At 45.7% G+C, this 17,611-nt stretch overlaps 1 long non-coding RNA gene across 1 annotated transcript; it reads left to right on the forward strand.

Moving 5' to 3' along the window:
• The first annotated feature begins 6,766 nt into the window (after positions 1–6,766).
• LOC135187765 (uncharacterized) lies at positions 6,767–16,977 on the forward strand. The gene is made up of 3 exons (XR_010307435.1): positions 6,767–6,854; positions 15,822–15,874; positions 16,258–16,977. It is a non-coding gene; the product is annotated as an uncharacterized LOC135187765 (long non-coding RNA).
• The last annotated feature ends 634 nt before the right edge of the window (positions 16,978–17,611 follow it).

Genomic DNA, 17,611 nt, shown 5'->3' on the forward strand with positions numbered 1-17,611 from the left:
ACTTCTCGCTGATCCCCGCAGGCTGGTCTTCGAGCCCGGTCCCCCAGAGTCTTTCTGTTCGTCCGTCTGTCTCTTTGGTGTTCTCATGTCCTGTACCCACGATCGGTGGGGGGCACGGGGGGGGTTGGGTTCCGCCGGGCTCCGCAGTTGGGGAGGGGCGTTTCCCGCTGGCGGCGAGACTCGGGAAGCGCGGGCGCTGCTGCCGTTTCTACTTTCTCTGCCTGCTTTTGTTCTGTCCGTATCGGGGACGCGGTGGTGGGGGAGCTGCCGTCCTGATGATGGAACGCAGAAGGAAAGCGCCGTAGCGGCTGGCAGTGGCGGCTGGAAGCAGCCGCTTTGGACGGCAGTCCCGAAAAACTTTTACAGGCTGAGAAACTTTGGCAGTTTGCCGCCGCCGGACGGCCCTCGGCAATCGCCATCACGGGGTGGTGGGAGCGGCTAGTGGCGCCGCGCGGTCGCTATTCCGCCGAAAGTAAAAAAATAGGGAAGGGGGGGGAAGGGGGTGGTCTGCTTTCCGGCGGCAACTGCTCCAGGGGGATCTGACTATGCACGATCACTGCCCCCAGAAGTGCCCATCTATGTGGTCGCACCCATCGTCATGACAGTTATTGTTATTAAAGTCTCTCATATTTATGAGCAGAATTATTCTTTAATAAACGCCTATCTATGTAGGCCGCCCGTACCAGCAGACACCTATCCCTCGTTAGTAACGGGTTTAGCGAGGGGGAAGAGAAAAAAAAGAAAAAAAGGAAAAGGAGGAAAAACAGCGCGTTTCCCCAGCAGGGGGTATAGTAGCGTCCGATCTCTTACGGTTCTGCCAGCTCCTTACGCACGGAGGTGAAGCGATGTCTCGGCCCCTCCTCGGGGCCCCTGCGGCTCAAGGGCCGGCTTAGAGTTCTGTCGATCGCGGCCTGGAGGCCTGCCGGTGGTCACGATGCAGGCCTCAGTGCCTGGCCGCAGCGATACGGTGGTCCAATTAGTCTGTTCGAGCGCCATTTGTCGGGGTACGGAGGCTGGCGAGAGGCGAGATCGGGGTACTGACGACTCGAGACAGCAGCTTCTAGGTATCTGTGCATCAGTACATCAGTACAACTTTATTAGGGTAGTGCAGTGTCTTATATAGTGCTCAGAGGAGGTGTTTCCAGCCAGCCTGGGGCTGACAGAAGTGGACAGTACAGATTGGCCCCAAGGTATGTGTAAGGCAGAGATAGGTTACCTGTGGTAAACAACCTGTGAGTACCACCCAGGGGCTGCATCCGCCCCAGGGGCCGGCAGATTCCACTCCCTGACAGCTGTGCGTGGGTTGCTCATAGTCGCCGGCTCAGGCCCTGGGAGCCTCAAGGCTCCAAGGACACTTCTCATCACAGGGTCTGATGTTTACCTTTCATGCTCCGCTGTGGGAGAAAGCTTCCCACAGGCAAGTGCAGGGTTCTGCACTTTGGCCACAACAACCCCCAAGCAGTGCTATAGGCTGGGGACAGAGTGGCTGGAGAGCAGCCAGGAAGAAAGGGACCTGGGCGTACTGGTAGATAGTAGGCTGAAGATGAGCCAGCAGTGTGTCCAGGGTGGCCAAGAGAGCCAATGGCATCCTGGCCTGTATCAGGAGCAGCGTGGCCAGTAGGATGAGGGAGGTTATTCTTCCCCTGTACTCAACACTGGTCAGGCCACGCCTTGAGTACTATGTCCAGTTCTGGGCTCTTCAATTCAAGAGAGATATTCAGGTCTTGGAACATGTCCAGAGAAGGGTGACAAAGCTGATGAGGGGCCTGGAACACAAACCCTGTGAGGAGAGGCTGAGGGAGCTGGGGTTGTTTAGCCTGGAGAAGAGGAGGCTCAGGGGTCATCTCATTACTGTCTACAACTACCTGAAGGAAGGTCGTAGCCAGGTGGGGGTTGCCTCTTCTGCCAGGCAACCAGCAATAGAACAAGGGGACACAGTCTCAAGTTGTGCCAGTTGGACTGGATGACCTTTGGAGGTCACTTCCAACCCAGACTATTGTATGATTCTGTGAAAGTGGTAGAGATGCTAATAAGATGGAACTTCAGATTTAAAACAGGTATGGGGAAAAGCTGTTAAAATTAAAACTTCATAATCTTCAGATGATCAAGGGAGTAAGGCAGTGGTGTAATTAAAATACTTACGTTTTTAATAGAATAAATGGGGTCAATTCAAGTTGCTATGTTCTCCATAAGGAAAAAAAAAAAAACAAACAAAAAAAACCATTTAGTTGTTAACTAAGCAAAAAAATAAATTCAGAGCAAATATTCCTTAGTACATTTTCATGTACAGTTATAAGGAAGCAGTAGCCTTACCCACTGCAACAAAATTTTGCGGGCTCATTCAAGAAACTACTAAAAATAAAATGTGCAAATGATAAGCTATAGAAAGAATTTGGATGTACTGTTTTTAGATGATTGAATTACTGACGTAAGAAAAAGAAAAGAAAAAAAAATAAAAAAAGTTTTTTTTCAGATCTCACTCTCCCTTTAATTTCCATAAATTAACAGCACACATTCTGGCAGCAATAAAGGCTATATTGAATGCTTGCCTCAAAACACATAGTGAAAACATGGCTTTTCTGTCCCACAAATCCAGGCTGTGAAAGCAGATTTTTTTTCTGTTCGTTTTACACTAAAGTCATATAATGCCACTACTGTCCACTAATAGAGGTTTGAGAGCCTAGCAATCGTCTACTCCAGTTTCCATGAGAACAGTGTCATTTTCAGTACAGAAGAAAGAACAAATCAGTGCTTTAATGACAGAGCAGATATTGAGATTAAATACAGGTGTTTATTGAAGCCTGCCTGGGTTTCACAAGGAGAGTGCATGAGATTTTTACAACTTTCTGTGACTTCCTTGCAGTCCCTGTATGAAGTGGCAGTAAAGGTTCCCTGTGGCTCACACACCCTACTTAGTGCATTGATGCTCCAGCAGAAAGAGTAGCCAACAACTTGGGCAGGTACTATACCACACCATGCAATTAGGCCATGTAAGAATGGAAGCAATGCCAGGGGCACCTTTTTTATGTAACTCATTTCAAATTTTTCCCAAAGCTCAAGAATTGCTGTAAGTCATTGTGCTAGTTGGAGCCTAGCTATCACGTTTTGGTGAGAAGAACTAGATTACAGAATGTGAGAATAAAACAATGGTGATGTCCATTTCACTCATAGGCTGGCTGAGATTCATAAGAACAAGAATATAAATATAGATAACAGAGCCACTTTCTGGGCTGTGGGCTGAACTTCTCTATCTCTCTAACCTAACCTGCCATCTGTGTAACTAATCCATCTGCCTTCTAATCCCCCTGGCCGACCCTCCATCCTTCCTTGGGCATAAGCCAAAGTCTTGGGTAAGGTAGAGGAGTGGGAGGAAAGGTGGAAGGGCAGTTCTGAGCCCCTCCTGGGGACTCAGGTTTCTGGGAGGGGGGTTGTGTTTCTGTACTAACTTTTAACTTGTGTATTTCTGTTTATAGCTGAATATATTGTAAATATCTGCTTGTATATTGTGCTAAGATGTAAATATAAAGCTTCATTCGATTTCCAGAGCTGCTGAGTCTAAGTCTAGGTGACATTCATAAAGTGTGGGGGGGCGGGTAACACCCAAACCATCACAGTCATACTTCACAGGATGGACAGCACTTCTTCTTCCAAGAATTTGAGTCCTCTAGTCCAGACACATGATTAATTCCATACTGCAGTGCTGCATCTGTCACCATTGGCCTTCCATATGATAGCTGAGACTGCTGCAATACAGAAAATTTTCATCTGACAGCTTACTTCCCAGAGTCTGAGACCACTTTCCTTAGATTACTGATGACATCCTGACAGGCAGAACACTTAGCCTCCGCACCACACAGATGTTAGCCTCAATGCCGAAAGACAAACTCCCAACTATTCATTTGAAAATTAGGTTCTTAAACTTTATATTTTTTCCCTCTGAGACCCACGCCAAAATGTTTGGTTGCCTGAAAGAGATCATAGAATCATAGAATGGTCTGGTTTGGAAGGGACCTTGAAAGGTCATTTATTCCAACCCCCTCTGCAGTTATCTGGGACATCCTCAACTAGATCAGGTTACCCAGAGCCCTGTTGAGTCTCATCTTGTATACCCACAACCACCTCCCTGGACATGTTCCAGAGTTCCACTACCCTCATAGTAAAGAATTTGTTCCTAACATCCAATCTAAATATGCTCTACTTTAGTTTGAAGCCATTGCCCTCCTCCTATCACCACAAGCCTTTGTAAACAATCTTTCTCCAGCCTTTTTGTAGCCTCCTTCAGGTACTGGAAGGTCATTATTAGGTCTCTCTGGACCCTTCTGTTCTCCAGACTGAACACTCCCAGCTCCCTCTGCCTGTCCAAGCTCCAACCCCCTGATCCAGCACTGACCCTGTGCTGGATCTCCTCCATCATGTCCATTTCCTTACTGTGTTGAAGGCTTTGGAGTTGGATGCAGCACTCCAGATGAAGTCTCACCAGAGCATAGCAAAGTGGCAAAATCACCTCTCTGGACCTGCTGGCAATGCTGCCCAGGATGTGATTGGCCTTCTATGCTGCAAGCCCTCACTGCCTGCTCATGTCCAGTTTCTTGTCCATCAGCACCCCCAAGTCCTTTTCCACAGGGCTGCTTTCTATCACCTCAAGAGATCAAGAACATTCTTGTGACTACTTTACTCTTATTCCTATAGACAGTTCCTATCTGATAAGTTTCAAAACTAATTTCAAACAGAACATGAATGCTCAAAGGGACAGCTCTATTACTGCACCAGAGAGCTCTACTCAGGCCATGCCCTTTCACACTACTAACCAGACTTTTTTGGCAGCGTCCATGTCAGCAAAAAATGAGGGCTGCTTCAGTACATGGTTGATAAATGCTTCAAAACATTCCACCGTAGTCTAGATGCTGTGGAGTCTCCATCCTTGGAGATAACCAAAAGCTGTCACGGTATGGTTCTGGGCCAGCTCTTGGTGGCTCTATTCAAGAAGGGGGGAAGGACAAGATGACCTGAGTGGTCTCTTCCAGCCTCAACTGTCTGTGATTCAGTAAAAGTAAAGGCTTCATAGGCTACATAAAGTATTTTCCCCCTAAAGGTTGCATGTTTCTTAGTTTATCAGGCCTTAACCTGTGTCTTTCTTCTCCATTTGAATCTTTATGATCACACCCAGATGCTGCAAGTCATATTTTGGGTTGTAATTCAGTAGACTGAGACTGTTTAAAAGTTAACATCCCCTGTGTTAAGCTTGGCACCTTGACTCTTTGAGTGCTAATTTTAAAGTACTTTTTCTAACAGATATTATTCTTCAGGTTACATTATGATAATTCTTTTCTGTATGATTTCTCCTTTATTTACTGTATTTTATTTAAAGTTGCTAAGAACAGCAGAAAGGCAGGCAGAAATAAGATTCCTGCAACACCTTCGCCTAGAATTTCTTCACCATGAGAGTGGTGAGACCGTGGAATGGGGTGCCCAGGGAGGTGGTTGAGGCCCTGTCCTTGAAGGTGTTTAAGGCCAGGCTGGATGAGGCTCTGGCCAGCCTGATCTAGGGTAGGGTGTCCTTGCTCATGGGAGGGGGGTTGGAACTAGATGATCCTTGTGGTCCCTTCCAACCTGACTGATTCTATGACTCTATGACTCTATGATTCTATTTAGAAGAGCTGATTATGTGCCATCTGACTCTCAAATGGATCTTTTTCTAGCTCTCCAAAAGGATCAAAACCCCTCCCCTTTGCCTGCCAAAGCAACTTGGTGAACAAGGTTTTCAAAAACTATTAAGATTTGATAAAAAGAAAATCTGAGTTCACAGAATGGTCTGGGTTGGAATGGACCTCTGAAGGTCATCTAATCAAAGTCATCTGCAGTCAGCAGAGGCATCCTCAACCAGTTCAGGTTGCCCAGAGCCCTCTCAAGCCTCACCTTGAATATCTCCAGGGATGGGGCCTCAACCACCTCCCTGGGAGACCTGTTCCAGTGTTCTACTGTACTCACTGTAAAGAACTTGCTCCTGACTTACAATCTAAATCTACTCTTCTCTAGTTTGAAGCTATTGCCCTCATCCTGTCACTGTAGGCCTTTGTATACAATCTCTCTCCATCCTTCATGTAGGTCCCCTTCAGGTACTGGAAGGCTGCTATTGGGTCTCCCTGGAGGCGCCTCTTCTTCATCAAGTCTATACCCTGATTCTCTATATGAATGCCTGCTAATTAAAGATGAAAGGTTCATAATATGGCTGTCAGGTAGGCATCAGAAACATGATTTGCTTTCTCAGCAATCCTTCAAGAAAAACATACTGTTTCCGTTTGCTGTTGCACCTGTCAAACCTGCTGAAGATATGAACCTCTTGTTTTTGATTACCTTCATCATGTTCCATTTCAGGAATGTTGTGCAATGTGACCTCTCTGTTACAGCACGGCACAGCAACAATCAGTTCAATACAGCTCCAGAAAGGAGTTTTGAAAAAAAGGAAAGTGAATATGTGGATCAAAGGAAAGCTATGAGCTGGCTGTGATGCCTTCACAGGGTCCAAAATGCTTATGGTCAGAGGAAAACTGAAATGCTGTTTTCTTGTCCTGAAGTAACTAATTGCCTCTATGTATAGGGCTAACACTCCAGGGGGAGTAACCCTAAACCTGACCCTAGGGGTCTTGGCCCCTCCCCAGGGGTGGGTCACACTCCAGGTGATGGCTAGCCCACTCCTCCCCACTTCCTGTCCTATAAAGGAGAGGGGCTTCCACTTCCTGCTCTCTCTCTTCACTCTCTCCCTTGCCGCACACCACGCTCTACAGACCTCTGCCTGCATAACAGCACACCATGTGGCAGACATGAGGCAGACAAAGCCATCATCACATACTCAGGTTGTATTTATGCCTTTTGTATTTTGCTATTTCCCCTTCCCTATCCTTTGTAAACTTCCCTATCTCCAATACCTTTCTAAGTTATTGTTAAACTTTTCTTTTTAACTTCCAAATCAAGTGAGATTGATTCATTCAGGTGTGCTTATCTCTTTCTCTCCCTATCTCTAATCCCTATCTTTGGGAAAGAGGGATGAAGACAGGAGGGCACTCTACAAATTGTTATTGGTTCTATCAAATTTATTAGAGTCTCTGGGAATTTGGATTAGAACCCAAGACAATCTAAAATACATTAAACAGACATAGAGGAACTGGAAGGTTGTGCTGTTTAATATTTTCTATCAATGCTAAAAACAGAGATATTGAGGCACCATCAGCAGCTCTGCAGAATGGCACTCAGCTGAGTGGTGCTGTTGATAAACCACAGGGATAGGACGGCATCCAGAGGAACCTGGACAAGCTGGAAAGGTGGGCCCAGGTGAACCTCATGGGCTTCAACAAGAGCAAGTGCAGTGTCCTGCACCTGGGCTGGAACAACCCTGACAGTCAATACAGGCTGGGGAAGTGATAGAAGGCAGCCCTGAGGAAAAGGACCGGAGGAGCTGGTGGATGAGAAGCCAGACATGAGCAGACAGTGTAAGCTTGCAGCATAGAAGGCCAACAGCAGCCTGGGCTGCATCAAAAGCTGCATTGCCAGCAGATCCAGAGAGGAAAATCTTCCACTTTGCTCTGGTGAGACCTCAGGAACAACTACGTCCAGCTCTGGAGCACCCAACACAGGAATGACATGGACCTGATGGAGAGAGTCCAGAGGAGCTACAACAACAGGCTGAGAGAGCTGAGGTTTTTCAGCCTGGAGAAAAGAAAGTCTAATAGCAACCTTCCAGTACCTGAAGTAGGCTACAAGGAGGCTGGTGTCACAGAAGGTAGTTTGGGAGGTTGTGGGGAAAATACGTGGAGACTCACTTGTAGATTTTCAAGTGATTTATTGCTCAAACACGGAGATCCCCCTCCCGAACTAAATTCCCCACGTGAGTTCTTTTAGGATTGAAGTTGTAGAATAACATTTCAGAAAATAGCAGATAAAGGAGAGTCTCTGATTTTCTTAGAGTTCTTTTGAGTCTTTAAAGTTACTCAGTCTTTAGGTGAGGAGTTCTTTCTTTGGTTTACTCACGATTCAGCGGTTCAGATTAGCAGGATTCGAAGTTTGGGCGGTGTCCCTTTGTTCATCAGGATCGGGCCTAAGCAGCTTCAGGCCTCTGCGGGCCCCTCGTCGGGCAGGGCCCATCAGGAATTTGAGGTCACCGGAGCAGGAGCGTGGCAGGCAGGCAGGCTAGCGAGCGAGCAGGTAGGAGCAGATACCAGCAAGCTCAAGCAAGCAAGCTCCAATCCAGGAAGGCACACCATCTTTATAATGTTCAAAAGAGGTGTAACCCTCCAGCCCAAGCTATTCTACGTTATTCTTACAGATTGGCACAAATTACAATTAACCTATACAATTGGACAGTCTTTACCAAAACAACCTGTAGGACCACCCAAAGCTCGGCCCATCAGCAGGTGGTCAGTGTGCATGAGAACCAAGGCCGAAAGTTGGAAAACAAGGCCGATGTTTACCTTTTATCTCCTCTAGGGAGGAAACTTCTCATGGGACTGGAAGATTGTTTTGGTTTTACGATGCTTCTGGCTTAAAATGTGAGACACTGCAACTTTTACAACAGGGAGGCCTGCTAAGGGCTTCTGCTACCCTCCATGACATACTCCACCCCCTGGCTCACATTAAGCCAAAAATCAAAAAACAAAACAAAATACAAGTATTCTTAACCATTATACAGATATGAATAATATACTAATACATAAACATAACTATAACCTAAGACAGATGAATCTCATATATGCCCACCCCCTGAATAACATACAGCTTTATTGGATATTTACAAAGCAAGAAAACCTGGTATATGCGAAAGCAATGCAGAAGTTTGGGAGAATCCATCGTACACTAATGCGATGAGTTTTCCCACTTACATCAGTTGCTTCCCATGCATACAACCCATTTGGTTTTGACAGGGTCATAGGCACAGCTCCGATTGGAGGTAAGTTTACCATTACTGGTTGTCCCACCTGTAATCTGTGTAGTGATTGTTGAGGGTGTTGAGATTTATCTGGTGGATGGTTGACGTTCTCCACTGGCTTGTCAGGACAAAATGCTCTTATCTTAGGACTACCATAGTTACCCCATCGGTTATTCACAATGAAAACTGCATATGGCAAACGTTTATCCCAGTTACCTTTAGATACAATAGCATGTTTCTTAATCAGAGCATTTGTTCTCTCTACAATACCATTAGCTTGAGGATAATAGGGAGTGTGGGATACCCATGTGACTCCGTCACCCTTAGCCCAGTCTTGTACAGATGACGCTGTAAAGTGACATAATGGATCTCTGAATGTATTCTGGCATTGGCAAGAAACTAAACCACTGCTTTAAAGCTTCAATAGTTTGAGCTCCTGTGGCAGCATTAGTTGCTATAGCCATGACTAATCCTGAAACCACTTCCACCCCCACCAGTATGTATTTCTTCCTGTGTGAGGGTTTAAAGGGTCCACATAGTCAATTTGCCATGTGTTCCATAATTTCTTGTCTCCACTGAATCTACATTCGTAGGAGAGATCTACCTTTCCTGAATGACTCCTTCTAAATATACATAGCCATTCAGTTACTTTCCACCAACTGATGGAGGAGATCCTTTTGAGGATCGATTTTGTCAGTGAAATGGGCCTTGCCCTACAATAACTTGTGTAGTGCGAAGCTTCTCTGCTTCTTTGACAACCCAAGTTAGGGAAAGGAATTCCTTTTCCCATTCTGAGTACCGTGCCTTGGTCTCTTTGAATGCTGTTGAGGAAAAACAACATAGTTTATTTTAAGGTATTCAACCCTTTTCAATTCCTAATAGGGCACCTTGGTACGGACATTGCACCTGTTACCAAAGCTTAGGTCTTAGCATTTCTCCTTTGCAATAACTAATCCTTGATCTGTCAACAATTTCAAAATCTTCAGCTACTGCAGCAACCTGCCTTAGCTCTTACTGATCAAACTAGTCTGACTCATCAGGAGAGGTGGCTCTGGAACCCCTTCTGCATTCCTTTCCTGCCTTATCTCCATCCTGGCTTAATAGTTTTTTCATTGCATCAATGATAGCTTTACTCATAACACTGATTTCAGCCTTCATAGGTTCTTCCCGACTGGGATTTCCTTTGAATAAATCATGAGCCTTCACTCCATATTTGTGCTCCTTCAAATAGAAGTTGTGCCCATAGTAGGGACTCTGCCCCCAAAGTATTCCCAAACTAGAGCGACGGCTAGTCTCAGGGCTTCCCCTGGGGCTTGACCATGGACTCGTTCGTGGGCTCCCCTTCAGGCTTTCAGGGCTACCTGATACCTTATCATGCCTCTCTTCTTGCTTCTTTCCACGTGAGGCAATTGGAGGTTTGCTCTTGTTGTCAAATATCTTCTTCTTAGGGAAGGAAGGCTGCAAAGGCATATCGTCAGCATAGTTTATAGTTTGCCCTTCTGCGACTAATTCCTCTAGGAGTTCCCCCCACGTAATGTGGCTTAATGAGCTATCTCCTGTCCCTATACTCTCTTGCAATTCTTTCTCAATACATTCTCTCTTAATCTCACATATATTCCCTAGTGTCCTCGGTAAACCTTTCACTAAAGGATGAAGCCTGTAAGATATTATTGGGGCATCCAGAGGATTCGGGTACTTTCCACGCTGATCCATGGCCTGCATACATGCCATCTTTGTGATTACCTCAATTAAATCATCATCATCTGAAACACAAAATTCAGTTAATTCACCTCTCTCTGTAAAATGATAAGAACCAGCCCAATTAAGGATTCTAGTACTTAAAGCGAGATCTCCCTCAGGACCATTCCCAAGAAACACTTTAGGTCCCCAGCAATGTCCCTTTACCTCATCGAGGGATACGATTACAGAATCTGCCCCATTCACTATAACTCTATAAACATAATCAGTTATAGTCTCTCTAGGCAATTGGGAATATTTCCTCCTTAACTCACGCTTCTGCTGTGCAGAGTATGGTCGAGTTTTCTAAGTTGCGGTGCTTTCTCCCCGTTTTCCTTGCACGGTTTCTGTCTTGTAAGCAGGATTTGTGGAGGCTCTCTTCGGACTCCCGTGTATCACTTCTATTTCCATGTCGCTGCTCGCCGACACGTTTCCGGGCGACTCCTCAGGGTGGTGCTGCGCAGGTGCGGGATCCTCCTCTCTCTGGTGAGATCACGCAGACGCAGGACCCCTGGGCAGAAACTTGGGGCGTGGCGGCGCAGGCGCGCAGCTGCCCCCACTCCGCAATGGCGGCTTGGGGCGTGGCTGCTGGAAAAACGGTGCTGAGTCGGAGAATGCCAGCTGCGGAGGCGGCGCTGGTCGCGGGGGTGGCTTATCCCGACGGTTAGCTTTAGTTTGGCTCGCATCAGAGCCAAGAACTATCACCTCTGGAGTGAGCAGCAAAGGAGCGGGCGTGGATTGCACCGGCAGCTGGCGCAGCTGGCTCGGTGGGTGCGACGATTGGGACGAACCGGACTGCAATGTGTCCTGAAACATACTCAAATCATACAGCCCGGAAGCCGGCGTTCCCGCTCGGGACAATGGTGGTGGTAACTGCATTGGTACCGTGTGCGGTATTTGGATCAAAGGCAAAGGGGCAGGCAAACTCTGATAAACGGTTGACTCTCAACTCAGAGAGAGAGCTGGCACACTGGGGGGGGGCTGGCTCTTCCCCGCGACGAACTGCCGCTCGCGGCGGTGACGACCCCAAGCTTGCGTGCTGCTGTGGGGGCCGCGTTTGCTGCGATTCGGTTCGGCTCTGCTGTAATGCCCGGAGGACCGCCTGCTCCAGTCTCCCCTCTAGGGCTCTTATCAGTTCCTTGCTTACTGCGGGTACATTTCATTTCACTATATCAACTTCTTTAATAGCTTCATCTCTCTCGTCCTGAAGCCACTTTATTTCTTGATCTGCCACCTTTAATTTTATGCTCTGCCAAGCAACTTTGTTACATAAACTCTTTTTATCGGCTAGCAATGCCTCATTTTGCCTTTTCAACGCCTCCCCTTGCTGTTCCAAGTTTTTATTCTTACTAACAAGATCATCAAACTTGTCTTGAGTCTTAAGTAAACATGCTGCCAAGCAAATAAAATCTTCAATATCCGTTTCCTCTATATCTTTAAAAGTTATGTACAACGCAGTAATTATATTCGCCGACCTTTCAACAACTTGTTCCCTATTAGCATTAGCAAGCGTGTTCATAACTGTCCATATGTGGGCAGGCTCAAACACAGATGCCAGCTTGGAGAATAAATCGTTAACTTGTGCAGCCACTACTTCCAGGGCTTCTGCTGCCACTGGTGTCTGTAACACCTCTGTCTGTAACGACCCTGCCTGCGTGGCTTCCGCCATGACAGACTCTATTTCAGCTGCCGTAGCCTGCAGCGGCGGCTGTTGCTGCTCCATTACGAAATTCTCTGCCATAAATCTGTAGTTATTCTACGGTTACAATCCCACCCTCGTCGCCAATTTGTCACGGAAGGTAGTTTGAGAGGTTGTGGGGAAAATACGTGGAGACTCACTTGTGGATTTGCAAGTGATTTATTGCTCAAACACGGAGATCCCCCTCCCGAACTAAATTCCCCACGTGAGTTCTTTTAGGATTGAAGTTGTAGAATAACATTTCAGAAAATAGCAGATAAAGGAGAGTCTCTGATTTTCTTAGAGTTCTTTTGAGTCTTTAAAGTTACTCAGACTTTAGGTGAGGAGTTCTTTCTTTGGTTTACTCACAATTCAGCGGTTCAGATTAGCAGGACTCGAAGTTTGGGTGGTGTCCCTTTGTTCATCAGGATTGGGCCCAAGCAGCTTCAGGCCTCTGCGGGCCCCTCGTCGGGCAGGGCCCATCAGGAATTTGAGGTCACCGGAGCAGGAGCGTGGCAGGCAGGCAGGCTAGCGAGCGAGCAGGTAGGAGCAGATACCAGCAAGCTCAAGCAAGCTCCAATCCAGGAAGGCACACCATCTTTATAATGTTCAAAAGAGGTGTAACCCTCCAGCCCAAGCTATTCTACGTTATTCTTACAGATTGGCACAAATTACAATTAACCTATACAATTGGACAGTCTTTACCAAAACAACCTGTAGGACCACCCAAAGCTCGGCCCATCAGCAGGTGGTCAGTGTGCATGAGAACCAAGGCTGAAAGTTGGAAAACAAGGCCGATGTTTACCTTTTATCTCCTCTAGGGAGGAAACTTCTCATGGGACTGGAAGATTGTTTTGGTTTTACGATGCTTCTGGCTTAAAATGTGAGACACTGCAACTTTTACAACAGGGAGGCCTGCTAAGGGCTTCTGCTACCCTCCATGACATGGTGAGAGACTGTTTACAAAGGCTGCTGTGACAGGACAAGGGGCAATGGCTTCAAACTACGGCAGAGTAGATTTAGATTGGATGTTAGGAGCAAGTTCCAGTGGTCGAGCCCTGGAACATGTTGCCCAGTGAGGTGGTTAAGCCCCCATTCTTGGAGATATTCAAGGTGAGGCTTGACAGAGCTCTGGGTAACCTGATCTACTTGAGGATGTACCTGATGACTGCAGAGGGGGTTGGACTAGTTGACCTTCAGAGGTCCCTTCCAACCCAGATCATTCTATGAAAGCAGAAGGCAACTTCAGGATAAAAAAAAGAAACAAACAAACAAAAAAAATCACCAAGATTTTGAAGGTAAAAGGCACTTTGTTCTGTGCCATTAATTATATTTATCATGCATCAGAGCAGACAGTGCTTTGTATCTTTAGTGAATCATTTCCCTGGAAGAAAGGAAACAGAATTAAAAAACTTGCCAGGGTTCAAACTCAGGAGAACTCCCTTGTCAAGATCATTCTTTTTGTTTTGATTTGTTTTTTTTTAAGTCTATATAGTTACTGACTACAGTTTTCAAATAGAAAATTGTTTCTAAAACTAGGATCCTAAGCTTGGATTCAGACACTTGAATAAGAAGCTTGATGTTAGTAATCCCAAGAACCTCAGTGAACTGCTGAATGCAATATAGTTTGGAAACAATCAAGCCAGAAAATTCAAACATTACATCTTCAGCTTTCCATGAATATGTAATTGTTGAAAATTCTCTGATTAGTTGGAGAAAAGAGATGTGGTTATCTTACAGGAGGATGTCCTGGAGTCCTCTATACCCCTAAATTCTTCTCCCTCTGTGGCTTGAATGGGAGAGGCAAAGGTGCGAAAAGACCTGTTTCCCCACCCCCTGCCCTGCAGGTGTGAAGGGGGTGAGCAAGGGGCCCTTCCAGCACAAAAGGTGCCCCGTGCAATGCCCGCGCTGGAATTGGGCTGTGATTGGCTGTGGTCTTCACACCTAGGAAGTGGTAACTCTGCCCTTTGTCTAGGAAGGATATAAATATTGGGGGACTTCCTGCTTTTGGGGTTCCCACCTTAGAGTTTGCCCCTGTGATGGTTTGGGGGTTACCCCGCCCCCCCACACTTTTGAATTTGCCCCAGCTAACTCAGACGGACCCTGGGAATATAGATGAAGCAATTTATTTACAGCTAGCAGAATTTGCAAGCAGCTATTTACAATATATACAGCTATATACAATTATATACAGAAATATACAAAGGATAAACAATACAAAAGCACAACTCCCCTCCCAGAAACCTGAGTCCCCAGGAGGGGCTCTCAAACCACCCCAACACCTCCCCCCGGCCCTCTCAACCTTACCCCAGTTCTCAGGAAGAAGAGAGGTGCAGCCAAGAGGTTAGGGAGCAAGGTTAGTAGGAGCAGGGTTAATGAGATGTGACCAGGTCTAAGGCCAAAGCAAGAGTGAGAAACAAAAATGGAGAAAAAGTCTTTCTTCTTCCCAGAGTTCTCAGCGTGACTGTGAGAGAAGTTGACATCAGTTGTTTTCATTTCACTGCCCATTATCTAGTTATGTTACCAAAACATCCCAGCTTGCTTCAAACTAGCACAGCCCCCCACCTGGATAGATTCTGCAGAAGAAGCCCCTAGCGCTTTGCTCGGAAGGACAGCTTCCACCTATTAGCACCCATTAAGCAGACTCAATAGGTCCTAACGACTCTCCTATGGCTTCTGAAAGAGAACCCCAGAGGACAAGCAGCTGGACCACCCTTTTCAGCCAGTCTGACTGTGAGTTATTTTGGCTCAGCTTTATTATTAAGAAAAAATATGCTATAAAATAATAGCTAAAGCCTTTTCCAACTTCTGACTTCCAAAATAGTCAAATTATCTATGGCATCCTTGTAGATTTTCTCAACAAACTGAATCTGGTAATTAAAACTAAATTAATTTCTGTATATAGTTTTGGGGGCGGGTTTTTGGGAAAATAAAATAACTCTATTTTTCTATAAAATTCCTGACTCAGCCACATTAATTCCCTGCCTCCACAACAGAGGAAAAGGCAAATTGATAATTTAGATGCTAAAATTGAGATGTAGGACAACTTGATTCCCACCTAACTCTCAATCTAAGCTGTGAAATTTCACCTATATAGTGATAGCAATGTTTCATCCTAGCTAAGCTCAGGTCTCTAAAGACCAGGTTCTCTCACTATGTTTGTGGAATTCATATACCCTGATGGTGCTTCGATATACACCAGAATAGCACAATACCATTTTAGGGACCATAGACTAGTGCTAAATGCCTACTTCTTAAAAATCAGACCTAATCATCAGAAGAAAAGTCTCCTTGGTTAACTATCTCCTTAGTCCCCCTCTCTCCCCATCCCTGTAGTCTGCCTTTGGTGGGTGTTCGTCCCTTCAAACTGGACCTGTAGGTTTCCCCCCACTGCATTTTCCTGCCTACGTAAACAAGTGAAACAATATTGCTCCCTGGTTCTGCTGAAAGAGTGTCTGTGGGCTTTGACTTCTTTGTTTCTTTTAGGACCTCAAAATTGAGGAGAACGTAACATGAAGATCCAGTTGACCACCTTCCTAGTACGTCTCAGGAGGGTTCTGTCTTAGCCATTTTGGAGCTTATTGATTTATGGGAAGGAATTTAGGCTACTTAAATTACCTCCCGAACTGTGCCACCTTTCCATAGGAAGCTTGCTGATCAGCAGGCTCTTGCCCTGTAACTGTGATTTAAGCAAATTTCCCCCATCTGTGCCCCATCTCTATGGAAGAGCAGAGTGGGAGCTGCCAGTGCTATTGCCCAACTCCTGCTTTGCAAAGCACATGATCTAGCATGGTCAGCAGTCACTCTTACTAAGACTTTGTACTTCTTCCCTGCACTTCCCTGCCTTGTTTTTGAAGCATCCAGAATCAACCTTCTGTAGCTTACCCTTGCTGCATTTAACAAGTATCTTTTGTTTCAGCAGATTCTCTGCTAATCTCACACTTGTGTGAAACTGCTGTTGACGAGGTGAGACCCTTCGTGAAGATGAGTCATGCAGAGGACCTTTAGCTTAAACAAAAATGACATCACTTCAGCAAGGTCTAACATAAATTCTTTGATAGAATATAGATTCAGAAAGAAAAGTAATTCCTGCTGCTGTCATAAAACATTGCTTTTTTTCAAATGTCAGTGATATGGCATAGAGCAATTGCTGGCACCATCTGCTGGTTAAGGCACTGAAGTGATGAAACAGGGAGATTTTTATTTTCTTAGACTCTCAAAAGAAAAAGTTAAAAGTATGTGATCACGTCAAGGGTTAAGGCTGGACTGAAAAAATGTTAGATGCTCTGTTTTGACCCTACTCCTTTCCCAGAAAGGGAAAAGAAAGAGAATAAGGGAGAAACAAAGAAGTTGGAAAAAGACACTAAGCCAGCTTTAATGCAGTGGTAACAATCAAAATACAAGATAATCATATTATAAAAAGAATGAATTGTACACTAATACATACAAAGCCAGTATCGAGCTCTCCCAGAGTCCAGGCTGGACTCAGCAGCAGATGGGAACTAGACTCTGATACAGGATCCAGGAACTCATGGACTGGGATTGAAGGCAGAAGAACAAAGACCTCCTCAGACACTGGCCACAGAAGAAGAGGGCTTAACCCTTGTGATCCCTCAACTTTATAGTCAGTAATAGGTATAGAGAGTGGAATACTTTGTTGGTCAGTTTTGAGTCACTGTCCTATTCACTCCTCCCAAGTATAGTTTAGTTACAACCCTAACATGGTACACAACGTTAATCAGTGTGATGGTTTGGGAGTTCCCTGCCCCCCGCCCCCCCCCCCCCCCCCCCCCCTTTAGAAATTAACCAGAATAGACACAGCCAGCTCTGGAAATATGAATGAAGCTTATATTTACAGCTGGCACAATATACAAGCCTGTATTTACAGTATATACAGTTATATACAGAAATATACAAGGTAAAAGGTAACACAGAAACAAAACTCCCCTCCCAGAAACCTGAGTCCCCAGGAGGGGCTCTGAACTACCCCTTCACCTTCCTCTTACTCCTCTCAACCTTACCCCAGGCTCAAAGAAAAATAGAGGTTCGGCCACAGGTTTAGGAAGCAAAGTGGGTTAGCCCAAAATGGAGGGTGAGGTTAGAGAGACGCAGTTCAGCCAGCAGCCCAAGCGAGAGTAATGTGCTGAGTATGATCATCTAATGTTTTTATTTCTTATTCCTATACTTCTCAGCAAGACTGAGTATCACCAAAGCTGGAAGAGACCTCATAGATCATCAAGTCCAACCCTTTACCACAGAGCTCAAGGCTAGACCAT

This window comes from Pogoniulus pusillus, chromosome 2, assembly GCF_015220805.1.
Source record: "Pogoniulus pusillus isolate bPogPus1 chromosome 2, bPogPus1.pri, whole genome shotgun sequence".
NCBI lineage: Eukaryota > Metazoa > Chordata > Aves > Piciformes > Lybiidae > Pogoniulus > Pogoniulus pusillus.